The sequence below is a fragment of the Phacochoerus africanus genome, chromosome 7 (genome assembly GCF_016906955.1).
Source record: "Phacochoerus africanus isolate WHEZ1 chromosome 7, ROS_Pafr_v1, whole genome shotgun sequence".
Classification (NCBI taxonomy): Eukaryota; Metazoa; Chordata; class Mammalia; order Artiodactyla; family Suidae; genus Phacochoerus; species Phacochoerus africanus.
The window spans coordinates 54,774,004-54,796,187 of record NC_062550.1 but is presented as its reverse complement, the minus strand read 5'-3'; the positions used below and the strand labels follow the sequence as shown (position 1 = coordinate 54,796,187).

The following is a 22,184-nucleotide window of genomic DNA, read 5'->3' as shown; positions in this document are numbered from 1 at the left end:
CATACATTAAGCTTTGTTTCTTTTTCTCCTGTTAATCAGTTGTGTATCAATTTTATTATTAGTCCAGCTGCAAGAACACAAGAAAGGTAGAAGGGGAAATTTCCCTTCCTCAAAACACTCATATAAAAATTCTCATGACATAAAGATACAAAGACAAAAATATCCTTCATACTGTTCCTCAGATCATGTTTTAGTTTTTCAAAGTTATACATTGAGAATAAAATAATCCTAGCTTTAGGATGCCTTGAATTTCTAATGATAGGTGTATCAAATCCACCTCTTTCCAGATAAAAGAGAGATTATCACATGGCCCATTTTGATGTCCAATGTTCTAGAAGTCCTTTGTCATACCTAACTTTCTCCGTTGTTCCCTGAAGATTGGTAATTTTGTGAAAAATAAGCAGGGATTAACAGAGTAAGGACTCTTCAGTTCAATGACCTCAGTTATTATAGGCTCAGAGTAATGAGGCCTGAGGATTTAATAACAAAGAAGAGAGGAGAAAAGAGCTAGTGAATGACATCTGGAACCTGCCTGGAAAATTTTTGCTTGGGGTCAAATAGAATAAATAAATCTGAGATTGATGTCAATCTTAGATACCTTTCTTGTATAGATGTTTCATTATGTAACAAGCTAAAATTTAATAGTTACTTTAAATCCTTTTTATAATAGAAACCATAATTAATTGAATCAAAGGCTCATTTCAGCTCTCTTCTCTTCTCACCTAGGGTGTAGCCTATCTGCAGAGAACACATTGAAGGGCCCTCTTTGTCACATAGTGATATGGTATCTGAAATTACAGAAAAAATGTCTAGAAGAAAATAGGTACCTTGCTGTTTGGGGTTTTTATATTTTTTTGGCCATGCCCAAGGCATGTGGAAATTCCCAGGCCAGGGATCAACCCCAGGCCACAGCAGCAACCCAAGCAACAGCAGTGAAAACACTGCGCCACAAGGGAACTCCCTTTAAATTTTTTAAAAGTTATTCTCTATTACATAGTTACAAAAGTCACAATGTTTTTGCTTAAAACATCTGCACCACAAGGGAACTCCCTTTAAATTTTTTAAAAGTTATTCTCTATTACATAGTTACAAAAGTCACAATGTTTTTGCTTAAAACATCTGCACCACAAGGGAACTCCCTTTAAATTTTTTAAAAGTTATTCTCTATTACATAGTTACAAAAGTCACAATGTTTTTGCTTAAAACATCTGGTTTTTGGCATAATATCTAAATAATGCAGAAATTTGGAAGCACGAATAGATAATTTACCCGCTCTGTAAAATCTAAAAAGTGCCAAGTCAGCTGAGGAAGAGTCTGTCTGCTCATTCTCCATTGAGTGTATTTCAGATTGCTCACTTAGTATATTCCAAACCCCACTCCTGCTTCTCAAGCTTTTAATTCTATCCTGCCCCCTTTCATGTATATCTTTTTCTTGTGGAAGGAGCAAAATCAAGGCCTGCATTGCAGATAGCTGACATATGGCACCTGGATTTAATGTGCCCCTAAAAATGGAGAGTTTTTAAATTAAACTTTTAGTTTTACAAAGAAATTTGTAGATTCATATGCAGTTGTAATATACAGAGAAATCCCAGTTTCCCCCAGTACCTTCCTGCAAAACGCTAGTGCAATAATACCATTGTGACCTGATATTGTTAGCTCTCCAAAAAATGTTTTGTTGTTACATTATGGATTAGTTAAATCAGGTGAGCTAATTGGCAAGCAGGGATAACCTGAACATGCTAATTACCTACCACCTTCATTGCCGTAACCAATTGAAGTTCAGAGTCACGCTAGAAAAATTGGATTAGTCATAGTCATTGCAGTGAATGAAATTAATTATGTAATTGTGAATTGTCCAAGGTTAATCCCATTAAAGGAAGGGTTCTTCATGAGGAAGTGGGGGAAAATATGAAGAAAAATCTTAAGTGTTCTTTATTTGTTGGGTTGTTTTCAAAATATACTCCCTTTCCCCATTCTGGTAAACTTTTTTTTTTTTGTCTTTTTGCCATTTCTCGGGCCACTCTCGCGGCATATGGAGGTTCCCAGGCTAGGGGTCGAATCGGAGCTGTAGCCACTGGCCTACGCCAGAGCCACAGCAACATGGGATCCAAGCCACGTCTGCAACCTACACCACAGCTCACGGCAACGCCAGATCCTTAACCCACTGAGCAAGGCCAGGGACCGAACCCGCAACCTCATGGTTCCTAGCCGGATTCGTTAACCACTGTGCCACGACAGGAACTCCCCATTCTGGTAAACTTTTATGGGTGGTTGTGTGGTGGGCAGAATTCCAAAATGGTTCCCAAATTTCCCACCACATGTTGTGTGAGCCCTAATAACTCCTGGGACCATGAATCTGATGAATTTTCCTCTTGTGATCATGTTGTGGCATGGAAGATGTAACCTTAGGTAGGGAGATTATGTGGGTTGGCCTGACCTAGTGATGTGGGGACTTTAAAAGTAGAGCACTTCTTCTGGCTAGTTGAAGAAGGGGACATTTGAGAACTGTGTTCTGACTGGCCTTCCATGTCCTCAAGTGACAAGGGTGGTCATAGGGAAAGGGGCTAAGAGAACCTCTAGTTGCTGAGAGTAGTTCCTTACTGACAGCTAGCAAGTAAGCAGGACTTCAGTCCTACAACCCCTGCAAGGAACTGAATTCTGCCAATTATACCAATGAACTTGAAAGTGAGTTTCTCCCCAGAATCTCCAGATAAAATCTCAGGACAGCTGACACTTTAATTTCAGCTTTGCAATGTCCTAAACAGAGAGCCCAACCACACCATACTAGTCTTCTGAACAGTTGATGAGGTAGAGGATGGGAAAGAAACACAGGTGACTCTGTAAAAAGTCATCACAATTTGGTTATGACCTCTCCCTTTGGGAATTTGCATACCAAAATTACATCATGAAACTAGAATATAACAAAGATTTATAATAAAAGGAAAATAGGAATGAATAAAGCCTCATGTGGCCCTGACTCATGTTTGGAATCATATTCAACAGCAGCAAGCTCAGCCCAGCCACATTCAATTCATTATTGTCATGAATAAAAACTCTTATCTGGTCCGTATGTCATGTCTGAGCATGTGTCTTATCATGTAAAAAACTTGGAAGCCCCTGTTAAACCTCAAAATTTCTTAATAGTTTCACCTTCTCTTGCTTTGTTGCTTCATTTGTTTCCCTGAGGAAAGCAGATTTCTCATCGTTGTCAAGGTAACCACTCCCTCCATCTGCATTCTTGGGGCATTTAGGAAAAAGCCAACTCCATTAGAAAGCCTTTTTAATTTTTTTTTTTTTTCTGACCAGGAAGACAAATTTAGCTGCATTTTAAACTTATTAGCTACTACACATGATTTTAACATAAACAAAGAAAAAAATTGTTCCCTGCCACACCAGTTCCACAAGGATCAAGCCATTAGCTACTGAATTCACCCACCAACTACACCCTGAGGGGAATTCAGGATGGAGAGAAACAAGAAGAATTCAGTGCTTTGGATATACTAGGTCCCTAGATAGTTGAAATACATACGCAAGGAAAAATTTCAGTGACCCCAGATTCTTGCACCTTCTCATACTCAGAAAAGCACAGCATCATCAACTTTATGGGCGTTTTTTGTTTATTTATTTATTTATTTATTTATTTAATGCCATTTATTTATTTAATGCCATGCCCATGGCATTCAGAAGCTCCCTGGTCAGGAATTGAACCCAAGCCACAGCAGTGACAACACCAGTTCCTTAACCCACTAAGCTACCAAGGAACTCCCCAAATAATTAACTTTAGACATCTATTCTTTTGTGATTAGCAGTAATATTTTTATGCTTGATTTCACGTTTTTCCAAGCCAAATTTTTTTTCTGTATATCTTGGCTCCTCTCTTGCCTTTGCCTTTTCTAAGCAATTCCTCAGTGCCATCTGAGAGTCTGTTTCCCAGGCGATAGTCTTCAGTAAGGTGAATAAAACTTAACTCACACTCTTTCCAGTGTGCATTTTACTTTCAGTCAACAAATAATCTCAGCCCCTTTTGACTGAGAAGTCTCATTCATTCATTCATTCACTCAACAAATACCTATTGAGCTGCAGCTGTGAGTTTTAAGTTAGGCTCTGGGAATACAAAGGCCAGATGTGATCTCTTTGGATAGAATTTACAGTTTAAAGGTAGAGATGGTCTCCTGTTGAGAGGAAGACATTTATCTCTACCCTTCTAGGTCATTCTGGCTGGTCCAAAAATTACATTGATTCAAGACAGATTAAGAGGAGAAAATCAAAACAAAGTTTGATAGCATGCATACATGGGAGACACCCAGGAAAACTGAATAAGCTGCCAAAATGGCCAAAACCCTCACCTGAAATACCATCTTTAGCTAAAGATAAATGAGCTTATTGGGGGTAGTGGTTTGGGATTTCAAAGGAGAGAAAGGTGACTGACATGGAGGTAGAAAAGTAAATGTTTGGTAAACAAATGTTTGCTGGGCCAGGCAGAGACAATGAGACCCAGAGAGGAATTTTAACAAGCAGACGTTTCTGGGTTCCACTCTGTCTACCCACCTAGTTCATACTATAGTTATCTATGGTGATAGTTCCCCTATCTAATTCTTGTAGGAAGTTGGGGGAAGGTCAAAGATTCTTCCTGAGTCCTTTGTGCCTTGATTATTTTCAGCTCAAGATAATGCACAGGCCGAAGAGACAATTTAGGGTGACAAGTCTTGCTCCCCTATGCTCCTAGCCCACAATGCAGCAAGGCAAGTGCTGTGAAAGAGGCAAGGAAAAGGAGGGAGGACACTGAAGAGGAGTATCTAACTCAGTTTGGGGGGCTCAAAAAAGGATTCCTTGAGGAAATTTCTGCCATAACAAACTGCCACAAACTTAGTACCTTAAAACAACACATATTTGTGTAGCATGGTAACTAGAGATATCGATACTGTATTGCACATTTGAAAGTTAAGAGAGTAGATCTTAGAAAGTCTTGTGACAAGAAAAAATATATTCTTTTTTATTTTTTAATTTTTATTTCTGTCTTTTTAGGGTCGTACCTGCAGCATATGGCAGTTCCAGGCTGGGGGTCAAATTGAGCTGTAGTTGCTGGCTTGCACCACAGCCACAGCAATGAGGGATCTGAGCCGAGTCTGCAGCCTACACCACAGCTTGAGGCAATGCTGGATCCTTAACACACCGAGCAAGGCCAGCGATGGAACCTGCATCCTCATGGATGCTAGTCAGACTCATTTCTGCTGAGCTATAATGGGAACTCCCAACACCTGAAATTAATACAATGTCCTCTGCCAACTGCATCTCAATTTTTAAAAACCCCACAAACTTATTATCTGGCAGTTCTGGACATTGAAGGTCCAAAGTCATGGTGTCGGCAGAGCTGTATTCCTTCAGGATGCTCTAGGGGAGAATTGAGTCCTTGTCTTTTCCATTTTCTGTAGCCCACCCACACTTCTGGGTTCATGCCCCTGTCCAGCAATGGCATCACTGAGCTCCACTTCCATATCACATTCTCTCTCACTCATTTCCTCCTGCATCCCTCTCTAAAGGGCCTCCATGATTACATTGGACCCATCCAGTTAATCCACTATCATCTCCCCATCTCAAAATTCTTCACCTAGTCACATCTGCAAAGTCCCTTTTGCCATGTAAAGTACCAGGTTCTGGGGATGGGCTTCGGATGTCTTTGGAAGGTCAGTATTCAGTCTACCACAGTAAGTATCCATAAAAGGAGGTTGGAGAGTCTTCCAAGGCAGTGAAAACATGTGGGGAAATCCAAAAAAACATAGAGGAGAAAGAGAGTTTTGGAATTTTATGGCTCAGTATCTCTGGGCATATTATAATACATAAAAAATAAATGGTATTTACCTACCTTGTCATGCAGTGTGAGATAATGCATGTAAAACGTTAAAAACAACCTATTCATTCTGTACTGAGACATAATGATACCCATGATGATGATAAGAGGAGGAGGAGGAAATATAGAAAAGTGGCCAAAACAGAAAGCAGGAACTGGAAGAAGAGTGAGCTTCGTGAGGTCTTGTCAAATTAGCTTGAAAGGAAATCATTGGAGAATTTTAACAGAAATGTGGCATGATTACATGCTTATTTTAGTTGGCTGCCCTTGCTGAATGGACAACAGACTGTGGGAGAGGAGTCTAGAGGTAGTAAGTAGGACCAGGATAAAGGTGAAGTGAGTTAAGCGCTTGCTTTGTATGCACCACTTAAAGAGGCTCCCAAAGACCCAGGAAACAAGATTGACATTTTAATGCAATATTTAATGCAATGTTTTCAAAAATCAAAATTAATGCCAAAAAATCCATGATGAACAACTTATGAAAATTTTAAATAAAGGCAGAGTGACTACAGAGATCATTGAAAGGATGTTGTCATAATCTAGGTACGAGAGCATGACAGCCTGAAGCAGAAGTGTAGCACTCCCTATCAATACCGTTGGATAGATCAAGGAAAACTGAGAAAGGAGCTGTGGCAGAGGAGGCTTGGTGATGTCTTTTACTACTAGAGTATATTCAAAAGGAGGCAAAAGTTTAGATAGGGGGAGCTGGTAGAGTGTGTCAAGGAGAAAATCAAGTTTTTCTTTAGGCATATTGAGTTTAAGAAACCTCTGACACTTTCAGAGTTCCCATCGTGGCTCAATGGTTAACAAATCCAACTAGGAACCATGAGGTTGCAGGTTCGATCCCTGGCCTTTCTCAGTGGGTTAAGGATCCGGCGTTGCCGTGAGCTGTAGTGTAGGTTGCAGTTGCAGCTCGGATCCTGCGTTGCTGTGGCTCTGGTGTAGGCCGGTGGCTATGGCTCCGATTCGACCCCTAGCCTGGGAACCTCCATATACCATGGGAGTGGCCCAAGAAATGGCAAAAAGATGAAAAAAAAGAAAGAAGGAAAGAAAAAGAAACCTCTGATACTTGCAACTGGCGATCCAATAGGCGATTGAAATACATGAATATAATGAACCAAAAAAATGTTGCCCAGCTTTCCTCCTCCCTCACCTGTTAGCCCCTAAGTTTCTTCACTGCTGTTTCTCTGTCAGACCAGTGCTTTAGGAACAAAGAAAAGGATCTTGAAGGACCTAATTCCTTGGGTTATAGGAACAAAAAGTTAGGGACTGGGGTTCCTGTTGCGGCTCAGCAGATTACAAGCCCCAGTAGCATCCATGATGATGCAGGTTCTATCCCTGGCCTCACTCAGTGATTTAAAGATCTGGGGTTGCCCTGAGCTGTGGTGTAGGTTGCAGACTCTGCTCTGATCCAGGTTGTTGTGGCTGTGGTATAGGCTGGTGGCTGCAGTTCTGATCCAACCCCAAGCCTGGGAACTTCCATATGCCGCACATGAGACCCTAAAAAGCACCCCCCCCAAAAAAAAAGTGGGGAGCTAATTATCAGAAGGGAGATTATCAGGAACCATCAGGCACATGATGGAGCAACTGATGGTTCTTTCCTCTGGCCCTGAATCATTTGCAGATCATTACATTCAGCCTCACTGTTCCTCTGTGGTTCATGTCATCAACTGCATCAACCTCTAACCTTTATTGGTACTGTCACTTGTTGACAACTTGGTCATTCCTTCTTTCTCATCACAGACTTTGATCCCTGGATGAGCCACACACACATCATTATTATTATTGGAAAATCTCTTACTTTAAAATCTTGAATTCAAATACACTGCTCCAGGACTTTCATCTTCCAACTCTTCCCTTCACCACGCATAGTACATCAGTTCTTTGGACTCATCAAGACTTCATGGTCATTGACCCTGTTGACTAGATGTCTATCAACTCCTTTCCACCTTTACTTCCATTCCTATCCAGTTTTCAATGCAGTGGCACATCACTTCAACCATTTTTCTGCCAATAGCCTCAATTGCCGTGCTTTGTTCCCCATTGTCATGTCCTTTGATAGACTCTAACTCTTGAGAATCATCACATCTATAGGTGCATGTTGTGTACTGCACAAGAGCACTCTACAAATGGGAGCCAACCCAGGCTCTATTCTGAGTTCTGGGGTAGTTCTTCAAGGGTTTAAGCTTTTTGTCCTTCCTTCCTTTTTCTCTCTCCCTTTCTTTCTTTCCCTCCTTCCTTCTCTTCCTTCTTCCTTCTTTCCTTCTTTCCTTCTTTCCTTCTTTCCTTTTTTCCTTTTTCTTTCTTTCTTTCTTTCTTTCTTTCTTTCTTTCTTTCTTTCTTTCTTTCTTTCTTTCTTTCTTTCTTTCTTTCTTTCTTTCTTTCTTTCTTTTTCTTTCTCGGCTGCACCTGTGGTATTTGGAAGTTCCCGGGCCAGATATCAAACCCACACCACAGTACTGACCCAAGCCACTGCAGTGACAACACTGGCTCCTTAATCCACTGCACCACAAGAGAACAACATGCATAACTTTTTTTCTAATCTGTCATGTTGTCTAGTGCTTAGGCTCACAAACTATGGACTCCATGATTCAAAGCCACTTGTTGCCTGTTTTTGTGTGGCCCACAAGCTAATATTTATTTGTACATTTTAAAGCAATTGAAAAAAGTAAAAAAAAAAAAAGTTCGTGACACACAAAAAAATTGAATTCAAATTTTAGTGTCCATAAAGAAAGTTTTATTGGAATACAACCATGCTTATTCATTTATATATTGTCTATGGTGGATTTCACACTACAGAGTTGAATAGCTGTGATCCACATGGCCCAAAACTCCTAAAGTATGTACTATCAGTCTCTTTACAGAAAAAACTTACCTATCACTGATCCAGCAGTTCTGCTGTCTGTCTTCTCTATCCCAACACCTGTGCTGTTAAATATTTGCTAGAGAAAATCTGTCAATTACATCAGTTGGTGAATTGGATGATACATTTATGATCTTTAACCCCACCTGGAAACTCAACACTACCTTCTTAGCATTCTAATTTCTGAAGTCAGCTCTCTCCTCACCTTTCACTTTTTCCACTCTTCTAAGCCTCCAGACAGTTCACACCCTCATCCTAACAGGTGATGCACCTCTAATCTGTAGGTGAAAATAGAAGCCATCAGACTGGCATTCCCTCAGTTTCCTGTTCCTACACTTACAAATATGTCCGTGCTTGCCCTCATTCTTCCTTTACTGCCTCTTGTTTCAGTAGAAGTAGGGACTTCTCAATCATTTAAGGGAAATCCTTCAACCAGTGCTCTGGATCTCCTCATCTTCTTCTTCAGTCTTCTACTGTAAATGATCAGCTTTTCTCTCCCTTGAAGTCCAACATCTCCCTGCCTATTGGGTCCTTATCATTAGCATTTTGACAATGCTCTGTTAGTTGACACAATTAATCTCACCATCCTTGAAACCATGTTTTCACTTGGCTTCCAGGATATCACATTTCTGATTTTCCTCTTTCTTCATGACCTGGTCTCTCATTTGCTGGTTCCTTCTCATGTCCCCAACTTCTAAACCAGTAGTTTAGTCAGACTTTGTGGACACCCAAATATTCTTAGCAATTATTGAGAATCTCAAAGAGCATTTGGTTATGTGGCTTATACCTATTGATATTTGCTTCACTAAAAATTAAAATTGAGACTTAGAAAATTGTTAATTCATTTAAAAATAATAATTATGAACCCATTACATGTTACCATAAATACTCAAAAATAATTTTTATTAAAAAATTTTAGGAGTTTCTGGAGTTCCCATCACGGCACAGCAGAAACGAATCCAACTAAGATTGAGGTTGTGGGTTTGATCCCTGGCCTCGCTCAGTGGGTTGAGGATCCCTCATTGTCATGAGCTGTGGTGTAGGTCGCAGACGTGGCTCAGACCTGGCATTGCTGTGTCTTAGGCGTAGGCCGGCAGCTACAGCTCCGATTAGACCCTCAGCCTGGGAACCTCCATATGCCACGGGTGTGGCCCTAAAAGACAAAAGACAAAAAAAAATTTTTTTTAGGAGTTTCCTTGTGCAGCGAGTAAATGATCCAACAATGTCACTGCATTGGTTTGGTCACTGTTGTGACAATTCTTTCCTTGTCCTGGGGATTTCAATATGCTGTGGGGTGCAGCTAAAAAAAAAATGTTAATTGAGGTATAATGGACATGTAAAATTATGTTAGTTTCAGCTGTGCAACATAATGTTTTGATATTCATATATATTGCAAAATGATCAACACAATAAGTCTAGTTACTATATATGTAACCACACATAATTAACAATTTTTTTCTTCTTGTGATGAGAACTTTTAAGAGCTACTGTCTTACCAACTTTGAAATGTGCAATACAAGGAAGTTCCCATTGTGGCTCAGTAGTAAGGAGCCCAACTAGTATCCGTGAGGATGCAGGTTCGATTCCTGGCCTCGTTCAGTGGGTTAAGGATCTGGCATTGCCGTGAGATATGGTGTAGGTGAAGGTCACAGAGGCAGCTCAGATCCCGTGTTACTGTGGCTGCGGCCTAGGCTGACAGCTACAGCTCCAATTTGACCCCTAGCCAGGGAACTTCCATATGCTGCAAGTACAGCTCTGAAAAGCAAAAAGAAAAAAAGAAAAAGAAAAAAAAAAGAAATATGTGATACAGTATTATTAACTGTAGTTACCATACCATACATTACATATACAGGATTTATTTATTTTATGACTAGAAATTTGTACCTTTCTCCCTCTTCACTCACTTTACCAACATCCAGCCCTTACCTCTGGCATCCACCAGTGGTATCTCTGTGTCTATAAGCTCATTTTTTAAGGTTCCACATTTGTGACATTTTATGGTATTCGTCTTTCTCTGTCTGATTTATTTCACTTACTGTGTTCACTCAAGGTCCATTAATGTTGGCAGGATTTCCTTTTTCATAGCTAAATAATATTCCTCTGTGTGTGTGTGTGTGTGTGTGTGTGTGTGCGCGCGCGCACGCGCGCGGGCGCACGTATGCACACCATATCTTCTTTATTCATTTACCCATCAGGGGACACCTAGGTTGTTTCCATGTCTTGGCTATTGCACATGGTCATGTATATGGCATTCATATTAGTGTTTTCATTTTCTTCAGATAAATTACTCAGAAGTAGATCACATCATACTGTTGTCCACAGTGACTACACCAGTTTGCATCCCCACCAACACTGTACAAGGGCTTAAGTACCATTTTTACGAAAAAAAGCAAAAAAAAACTGTATTCTTCAGAAAAAAGTTGTGAGAAAATTGACATTGTTTGACACGTTTGAAAACCCCTTTACCATCCAGTTTAGAGGTCCAGAAGTCCAAACTATGGCCTACAGGCTAAATTTAGGCCATTCCTATTTCTGTAAATACAAATTTATTGGAACATAGCCATGCTTATTCTATTTCATACTGTTTATGGCAGCTTTCCCACTACAATGGAAGAGTTGCATTTTTGTGACAGAGGCATATGGCCTGCAAGTCCTAAAACATTAACTATCTGGACTTTTATAGAAGAAGTTTGCCCATTCCTGGTCTAATTGGCCTACTTTAATAGAAGCCAGCTGGATTCTGATTTCTGCTTCTTACTCAATCTATTGGAATTATGTTGTTTTGGTTGAAGTTACCAAATCTAAGCTCATATTGTTCACTGCATGACAGGCCAATAAATAAAAAGATAAGACATCAATGCAAGGAATAGCGATTTAGTGCAGAAAACCAGAAGAATGAGAAGATGGTGGACTAGTGCCCTAAAGAACCATCTTACCTGAGTTAGAATTCAGGCTTCTTTTATACTAAAAGGAGAGGGGGGTATGGCTTGTTGCTGCAAACTTTTTGGTGCCCAAATCCTTTGTTTTTATAGTTGTTCACTTAGATTTGGTAACAATGTTCCCATAAACCTCCAACCAGACAAATATTATTCTCTCTTCTGCAGCTTTTTATCTCTATATGCATGGAAAATGTTATACTTTTACAGGTCATGGAATTCCCATCATGGCTCAGTGGTTAATGAATTCAACTAGGAACCATGAGGTTGCGGGTTCGATCCCTGGCCTTGTTCAGTGGGTTAAGGATCTGGCGTTGCCATGAGCTGTGGTGTAGGTTGCAGTTGCTGCTTGGATCCCACGTTGTTGTGGCTCTGGCGTAGGCTGGCAGCTACAGTTCCAATTCGACCCCTAGCCTGGGAACCTCCATATGCTGTGGGAGTGGCCCTAGAAATGGCAAAAAGTCCAAAAATAAATAAATAAATAAGTCAAAGCCTTGAGAATGGGCTATCCTATTTATTTCAGGCTATAGGCAACATTCTTTTGCAAAGATGCAGAGCCAGCATTACTAAGCACAGGCAACAGAGCACAATGCTTAGGGCTCAAGGAATAGATTTAATATAAAATCAGTTTTCTTCTTTGTTACATCATGACTTTAAAAATTATTTTGTGTTCACAACTCCTAAATGTATTCTCCAGCCTGAATCATTCACCTACAGATTGAATGTGTATACGTATTTAAATTTTAACATTCTCAAGTAGAATTCCAGATTTTACTAGTAAGTCTTTCCTTAAATTACTGTTTGCCTTCCTCTCTATCTCATTATTTACTCTCATCGTCTGTCCACTTGCTCAGGCAAAAAAAAAAAAATATTTGAACAACGCTTGACTCCTTCTTTCTTTTTTACCTCACATTTAATTTGTCAGCAACCTTTGCAGAGGCAGAAACCAGATTCTTACCATTTTTCGCTATGTACTTAGCTACTATCCAAGTGGTCCAAGCCATCATCATATCGCTTGTATATTATTCCACCACTTTTCTAACTTCTTTTCCTCTTTCTTCCCTTAGTTACCTATGGCTATCTGGGTTCTCTCAATATAGCGGCCAGAATGGTCCCTTGGACAGATCAGATAATGTCACTCCTTGGCCCAAAATCTTCTACTTTTGGCCTATCTGTGTTATCTTAGTCTTAACAAAATACTATAGAGTGGCTTAAACAATAGAAATTTATTTTTTTCACACTTGTGGGGACTAGAAGTCCAAGACCAGGGTGCCAACATCAGCAAGGTCTAATGAGAGCTCTTTGGTGACATCTACCTTCTCAATATGCCCACACATGGAGTAAGAGTAAGTATGCTTTATGGTGTCTCTTCTATAAAGACACCACTCCTATTGGATTAGAGCCCCACCCTTAGGATCTCATTGATAAGGCTCCATTAAGGCCTTATCTCAAATATGGCCCCATAGGGGATTAGGACTTCAAGATATATGAATTTTAAAGGGAAACACCACACAGTTCAACCCATAACATACATGTTTAATGAAAAATTAAGTACTATGATTCCATTTCTTAAGAATACTGTTGATAGAAATGCTACTTGCACAGTACATTTGCCACTTTTATATCCACCATGGAGGCCACAGGAATGACAACTAAATGAGTACTAAAAATTCAAAAGATACACATATACTTCAAAAGTAAGTACTTATTTTAATAAGGCTATGCTTCAAAACCAAAAATTTAACATGTGCAGGTATAGAAAGTCCATTAATGTATCACTTTGTGATGTGTTAGATCAAACAACTGTTGCAATAATTTCACTCGTTTTTTAATCAAATGTTTTCTTGTGCTCTTCGGAAAAGTAGACTAATAGCTGTTAATGTGTTGGCTCCACTAGTGGAACAAGGGCTTTGCAAATAATTAAATGGTACCTCTTTTTATGCCAGTGTTATCAGATACTTCAGATAAAAACTCACGTCATTTCAATAATTTTTAAATCCAAATCATAGAATCAAAATTACGTTTTCAGAAGGTTATTCTAAGGTACAACTTCCAAACATATAACATTATTGTGAAAATTACTGTAAATGCCATTTAAAAAATCTAGGCATTGTGGAGTTCCCTTGTGGGTCAGTGAGATAAGGATCTGGTGCTGTCACCGCTTTGGCTCTGGTTACAGCTGTGGCATGTGTTCAGCTCCTGGCCTGGGAACTTCCTCATGCTGTGGGCATCACCAAAAAAAATCTCAGCATGGAAACCTAATTTTTGCAAAGATTATTCAAATACAAAATACCAGGGAATCACTGCATTATAGTAAAAACAATGATCCTAACAAATTAAGAAAACTGTGGGGCAAAAATTGGTTCTAGCACACTGGTATTCATGATTGACAAGAAGACCTAGATGATGTCAAACAAATACATGGAAAGAGGTTCAATATTATTAGTTACTCAGGAAATGCAAATTAAAACCACATGAGATACAGCAATATACCTGTATTAGTCTTTTCAGGCTTCCATAACAAAATACTACCATCTGGTGCCTTCAATGATAGAAATTAGCCTCCTCACGATCTAGAGGCTAGAGGTCAAAGATAAGGTGCTGGCAGGGTTAGATTCTGGTGAAGCCTCCCTTCCTGGCTTGCAGATGACTGCCATATTGCTATGTGGCCTTTTCTCAGTGAATGTGTGCCCTCCTGGTGTCTCTTCCTCTTCTTATGAAGACACCTACTGGATTAGGCCTCCACTCCTATGAATTCACTTAGCTTTAAAGATTCTATCTCCAAATACAGTTACATTAGGGGCTTAAGGCTACAACAAATAAATTAGGATGCATTTCAGGCTATAATAATACTTTTTAGAAAGGTTAAAAAAATTTAATGACAATACCAAATGCAGGCTAGGATGCAGAGCAACTGGGACTCTCATAAATTGCTAGCAAGCAATATTCATGGTGACTTTAGGAAATAATTTGATAACATCTTATAAACTGAAGTAAACCTTTAACATAAAGCATAGCAATTGCACTCTTGTTTACCCAAGAGAAGTAAAAACTGAAGTTCAAAGACTTCCACATGAATATAACAACTTTATCTATAACCCCTGAATTTGAAAAAACTCGTGTCTATCAGCTAGTAAACAGAAAAAAAATTATAACTCGTCCATGTAATACAATACCACTTAACAATAAAAAGAAATATATTTGTTTACTCCTTAACCACATTTGGGTTGATTTCAGTTTTGAGCTATTATGCATAAAGTTTTTCTTAATATTTAGGATCAAGTCCTTATGTAGACATATATTTTCTTTTCCTTTGGATAAATACTGAAGAGTGGAATTGTTGGTTTGTATTTTAAATGTATGTTTAATTTTGTAAGAAACTGCCAAACTATTTTCCAGTACGGCCATACAATTTGCATTCTCCTCAGACAAACTATGAATTCTGGTTGCTTCATATTCTCCAACACTTGATGTTATCAGTCTTTCTTTCTTTCATTTATTTGTTTATTTGTTTATTTATTTATGTATTTTGTCCTTTTAGGGCCACACTAGCGGCATATGGAGGTTCCCAGGCTAGAGGGTCTAATTCTAGCTATTGCTGCCAGGCTACGCCAGGGCCACAGCAACGCCAAATCTGAGCCACATCTGAGACCTAACCACAGCTCACAACAACGCTGGATCCTTAACACACTGAGCGAGGCCAGGGATGAACCTGAAATCTCATGGTTCCTAGTCAGATTTGGATCTGCTGTGCCATGATGGAAACTCCTGTCAGTCTTTTAAATTTTAACCACTCTCATGGAGAGGTTGTGGCATCTTCTTGTGGTTTTAATTTGTATTTCCCTCATGACTTATGACACTAAGCATTTTTTTTTTCAGTGCTCATTTTTAAAAAATAGACTTTGTAAAGAACAGTTTTAGGAACTTGTCCAGTGGCTCAGCTGGTTAAGAGGTTTCTCTAGTGTTGTCACTGTTGTGGTGTGGATTACACCCCTAGCCTGGGAAATTTTTATATTTGGCATGACCAAAAATAAAAAAAAATATGTTCCTATTTGGCTTCTGCTATGGCGCATTTGTTTAAGGATCCAGCACTGTCACTGCAGTGGCCTGGGTTGCTGCTGTGGTTCAGGTTCATCCCTGCCACATGAACTTCCACATGCTGCTGCAGGTGCTCCCCTCTACCCAAAAAAGAACAGTGTTAGGTTCATGGCCTTCCCTGGACTTTCAGTGTCCTCCCCTCATCTCTTAGATATTGAATCTCTGAGGCTCTGCCTTTGGCCCTCTTCTCTCCAAAATTCCCTTCACATCAAGCTCCTTTATTTACTCTTAGGGCTTCAGATACTATCTAAATGCTGATGATTTTATAGTGTTTAATGGTAATAACTATGAATGTTTTATAAGCAAAAAGCCTCATATCTACTACTACCTTATGACACTCCTGTAAACAGGAAGAATGTTCACCTTAGAATCCCCACATTGCTTAGCAAAGAATAGGCAGACATCTGATTAGCCTGTGAGGTCGACTACTCTATGCTTCCTACCTTCAAAATGTGACATGACACTACATGAAAAAAATACACCTGATCCAAGGAAAGAGCAATAAATGAGATAATAATCATATGGTCCGTAATTGCTTTCAGACTAAAGAAGAGGACTTCAGAAGAGGTTGAGCCTCCACAAGAAAGCTCTAGGAGGTGAGAGCTCTTGAACATGGCCTTAAAGGGGAAGTGCTGTTTCAATATGCAAAGAGGAGAGAACTTTGTGTTCCAGGCACAGGGGAGGCTGTGTGCTCAGGGTTACGTATGGGGCAGTGACTATGCGATGAGTAAAGTGGTACCTCCCTTCTGAACTTTAAGATCCTTCTTTCATGTCCACTTAGCTAATACAAAATAACTGTGTCAAATTGGCAGAGTAAGCTGTATGATCTCCACTTTACACATGATCTAAAGAGAAGTCATGTGACAGGAAAAAGGCAGAGCCAGGACCAAAACCCCTGACTCTAGTCTTTTTTTCTAAAACTACTTATCACTCTGAATTATTTGTAGAAACCAAAATCCATATACTTATACGTTTTTTTCCCCAACTCAAGATAGGTTTTCTCTTAAAGACCTATATTTAATAATAAAGGAAAGTTAACTATGTAGATGAAAAGGGGTTATAGGGTGCAAAAACACATCATTTGCTGCAATAGCCCCTTTTAACTCTAAAATATTTTTCAGATCTATCATAATTTGCTCAAAGGAATGACAATTTCTAATTAAATTAGTTCAAGTGTCTTTCTAAACTTTCTTACATTCCATTTGCACATAATTGTGGCTGCAGGACTGTTATCTTATACTTTCATTGTATTTGACCAGGATAAAATTTCAAATTAATTTCCTCCATTGCTGCATGTGAAAGCGATGTGAAGTAATAGCACTGAGTCATCAAAGAGCAGAACTTAAGAAGAGGATCAGAGGCAATTCCACAGTGTCAAAGGTGGTAAAGGAGTTAGATTTATTTGAGAAATGAAAAAGAAAGGTCTGCAAAAGGAAACTATAAACTTCAGGTCCCACAAATCCTAGATCCAACCCTTCCTGGAGATCTGCTTCTTGTCTGGGAAAACCGCTGAGTTCTCGGCAGTTTTTGAACAATTCTGCTTCTTACAGTGCAGTCCTCAAAAAAGAAAACAAAAATCTCTTTCTTAGCAGTTCATTACTTGAAATATCTAAATATTCAAACTAAATTTTAGAAATGCAAAATTTAACCATTAAATTAAACAAATAGAAAAACAAAAACAGGAATTCCCACTGTGGCTCAGTGGTAACGAACCCAACTAGTATCCATGAGAACTGGGGTTCAATCCCTGGCCTTGCTCAATGGGTTAAGGATCTGGCATTGCCGTGAGCTGTGGTGTAGGTCTAAGACAAGGCTCCGATCCCACGTTGCTGTGGCTGTGGCGTAGGCCGGCAGCTACAGCTCCAATTCAACCCCTAGCCTGGGAACTCCCATATGTCATGGGTGTGGCCCTAAAAAGAAAAAAAAAAAAAAAGAAAGAAAAGAAAAGAAAAGAAAGGAAAAGAAAAGTATACACATATATGGTAGCATTTATTACTTTTTATCATAAGCTGTACTTAACATTGATGAACTCTCCGTCCACATAATATTAATGAGAGTATTTCAGTGTCCTTGGCAATGACTCTGAAAAAAGATGACTTGAGGTTATTAAAATTAATATTTGATTTATTAAAGTTATAAATTTCAAAACTTATTTCTTCTTAAAATTTTAACTTCACTTATCAAATTATTAATTTATAAATCTGAGAAAAGTTTACATTTACTTTAAAGAGGATTTTTTTTTTTTTGTCTTTTTGCTATTTCTTGGGCCGCTCCCGCGGCATATGGAGGTTCCCAGGCTAGGGGTCTAATCGGAGCTGTAGTCTCCGGCCTACGCCAGAGCCACAGCAACGCGGGATCCGAGCCGCGTCTGCGACCTACACCACAGCTCACGGCAATGCCAGATCCTTAACCCACTGAGCAAGCGCAGGGACCGAACCTGCAACCTCATGGTTCCTAGTCGAATTCGTTAACCACTGCACCATGACGGGAACTCCTAAAGAGGATTTTGATTAATATTTAGTCCCATTTATAATTTTAAATAGTTCAATTATCTGATCCACAAAACATCCCAAGTATTTAAATAACTCTTAAATCTAGAAAACTAAACATATGTATGTATTTACATTAAATATCAAGTTATTTTAAAAGTTGAAACACTGTTTATAAACCTAATAGCTTTTTCCTATGCTTTTCAACTTAAAATTACAAATATCAATCAATGAAACTTTTATATTGCAATTGTAGCATAATCTGTAAAATATTAAATACACTAATTCTTTAAAGCAATAAAACATAAAACATTAAAATATACCAATGATGAACAGCTTATTCCAGAACCTACCATAAAAATATTAATACTGTAATTTTGCTTTGTGTCATCATCTTAATATGCATTTCTTAAATGGAATTCTGCATTCTCATCATGGATATATATGTATATTAAAATAATATCTAATAAATGTTAGTACTTCTGTCAGAATTTGGCCTATGGCTTCTCCTTATTGTAAGGTACTACTGTTAGCAAGGCTGTTGGGAATTGGCAGGAAGCGGGGGGAGTAGAGAAATAGCCCTGTCTACCTTTGCTAGAAGCCACCAGTATGTACAAAAATATTTTGAAAATTGCTAAGTGGCTAAGTTAGCTTAAGACATCTTGAGACACTTACATTGTTTTTCAAACCCTAGCAGAGGTTCCTGGAATATAATAGACTATCAGTGAATAGTTGATAAACCAATCATTGCCTGAATTATTATATAAAAGTATAATCGTGTTTTATTCTTCTTAAATGTGTTATCAATTTGACAGCAGAACATTGCTGTTTATATGTCCCACTCTCATCTAAAATTCAACATATTCGAATCGCTAATTATTAAATCATTGTTTCCTTAAACGTGTTCCACCATTCCCCGAAATGTTCTCAAGCACCTCATTTCAGTTATTTATTGTTGCATGATAAACCAGCCCCATAATTTTGTGGATTTTAAACACAATCATTTATTCGTTCATGACTCTGCACTTTGAGCAGTGCTCAGTGGCAATGGCTTATCTTGGTTTCACATAGAGCCAACTGAAGTTGTTCATGCATCTAAGAACTAAGCTGGGTAGAAATACTCAAGATAACTTCCTTCATAGGGCTGGAGCCTTGGCAGGGAGCACTAGAAACCAGGGCTTTTCTTCTCTAGTCTCTAGTCTCTCACTATTCGGTAGTCAAGCCCAAGCTTATTTATATTGCTGGTTGACACCAAAAAAGCAGAAATCTCTTAAGGCATGTGCTTAGATGTTTTGGAACCTCACTTCTTCTTCTTCTTTTCTTTTTTTTATATAGTTGAATTACAATATTGTGTTAGTTCCAAGTATAGAGCAAAGTGATTCGATTATACATATTTTTTCAGATTATTTTCCATTATAGGTTATTACAAGATATTGGATATATTTCCCTGTGCTATACAAGTAAATCCTTGTTGATTATCTATTTTATGTATAGCAGTTTGTATCTGTTAATGCCGTAGTCCTAACAAACAGGCTTGTTATCTATGTTTGTGAGTCTGTTTCTGTTTTGTATACAGATTCATTTGTATTATTTTTTAGATTCCACGTTTAAGTGATGTCATTTAATATTTGTCTCTGTCTGACCTATCTCATTTAATAAGATAATCTCTGAGCCCACCCATATCGCTGTAAATGGGAATATTTCATTCTTTCTTTATGGCTGAGTATATTGTATATATATTCCACATCTTCTTAAACCAGTGGTCTATTCATGGGCATTTGAGTTGTTTCCATGTCTTGGCTACCGTAAATAGTATTGCTGTGAATATTTGCATGCATGTATCTTTTTAAATTAGTGTTTTCATTTTTTTTCAGAATTATGCCCAAGAGTGGAATTGCTGGATCACATGGTAACTCTATTTTAAGTTTTTAAATAAACTCTATACTCTTTTCCACAGTGGCTACACCAATTTATATTCTTACCAACAGTGTACAAAGATTCCCTTTTCTCCACATCCTAACATTTATTTGTAGACTTTTTGATGATGCCCGTTCTCAAAGGTAGGAGGTGATACCTCATTGTGGTTTTGATCTGCATTTCTCTAATAATTTAGAACGTCACTTCTAACACATTCTACAGGTCCATGCAGATCACAATCCAGGCCAAATTCTGGGGGAAGGAAATTAGGATCTACCTTTCTATTGGTGGAGTAACATGCATGTGCAGACGTGGGTGGCTACCTTTAGAAACAATCTACCATGATCTATCCTCTAGCAACACAATTTACCTTCCACCCACATCAAAATACATTCATCTCTTCCTTTCCTCCAAAACTCATCCCATTACTCTGCTAGCTCAACGTCCAAGATCTTGTCATCTGTATTAGGTCAAAATGTGAAGGAGTTGCTTCAGGTTTGCTTCGTCTTGATCTGGAGAACTGTGAGTTAAAAATACCTGTCTATCTACCCTCACCCCCTACCCCCCAACATACCAGTATACATTGGTGAGAAAAGGATAGGATAACTGCAAGAGAAATTCATGTTCTACAAACAGGAAGTGAAAGATACATAGAAATCACATAGTAATCTAAAATCTGGCTGCGTGTGTCCCATTCCACAGACCCCATGGATGTGTCCCAGTTCTGGGAGTTCTCCAAGTTCATTATTTTATTGATTCTTGTTTTAGCTTCTGTAGGATCTTTGCTTCACCTAGGTTATCACTCCTTTTCCATCAGTCATTCTCACTGCCTGCTTTCTACTATTAGAAGTTTGGGGCATGTGTCTCTATTTGGGGCATATTATGTTGCCAGAGGACAATGCCCTTAGATTCTTAGAAGCCCTTCTGTGTAACGTTTAGGATCCGCAAGACCTTTTTTTTTTTAGAGCCACACCCATGGCATATGTAGGTTCCCAGGCTAGGGCTTGAATTGGAGCTGCAGCAGCCGGCTTACACTACAGCCACAGCAATGCAGGATCCAAGCCACATCTGTGACCTACACCATAGCTCATGGCAACGCCGGATCCTTAACCCACTGAGGGAGGCCAGGGATCAAACCTGCATCCTCAGGGATCCTAGTCAAATTCATTAACCGCTGAGCCACGATGGGAACTCCCACAAGACACTTTCTGAATCATTCTGAGGTCTTAACAAAGTGTCTTACAACTGAACACTTGAACTGCTTTGACTGTGTTTTACTGGCACAATTCTGAATATGGGGAGTTCCCTGGTGGTTTAGTGGTTATGACTCAGTGCTTTCACTGCTGTGGCCCAGGTTCAATCCCTGGTCTGGGAACTGAGATCCCATATCAAGCTCATGTATGCTGTGGCCAAAAACAAAAGCATTCTTCATTTTAACTTTGCTTCTGAGGATATTTTTTAGCTTTGTGAATTTTTTACTTGCTAGAAAGACTGTCCTGGCTGGGCCCTCTATGTGTCCTCTAAATTCTGCTTGAAAACACAAAAAAAAACCCCTTTTTCATTCATTTTTATTAATTAATTAATTTATTGGTCTTTTTAGCGCTACCCTCACGGCATATGGAGGTTCCCAGGCTAGGGGTCAAATTGGAGCTGTAGCTTTGGTCTATGCCACCGCCATGGCAATGTGGGATCTGAGCTGTGTCTGTGACCTACACCACAGCTCATAGCAACACCAGATTCTGAACCCATTAAGCAAGGCCAGGGATTGAACCTGCATCCTCATGGATACTAGTCAAATTTGTTTCCACTGAGCCACAACGGAAACTCCTAATCCCTTATTTAATCCTCACCTTCCTCTGTCATACCTTATCATATGCTATTGCTAGTAAAAACCAATGGATGCTTTCAATGTTCTGCCTGGAAAACTCCATAAATAAATTTATAGGTTCACCGCATACCTTTTCTCTTCCATGTTACTACAGATGGAAAGCTTGCTAATTGTTCTGCTGCAGTGTACTTTGGATTCTTCCTTA

General features: G+C 39.0%; 1 non-coding gene across 1 annotated transcript; it reads left to right on the top strand.

Moving 5' to 3' along the window:
* Positions 1-21,454: 21,454 nt before the first annotated feature.
* On the top strand, positions 21,455-21,526 carry TRNAE-UUC (transfer RNA glutamic acid (anticodon UUC)). The gene has a single exon. It is a non-coding gene; the product is annotated as a tRNA-Glu (tRNA).
* The last annotated feature ends 658 nt before the right edge of the window (positions 21,527-22,184 follow it).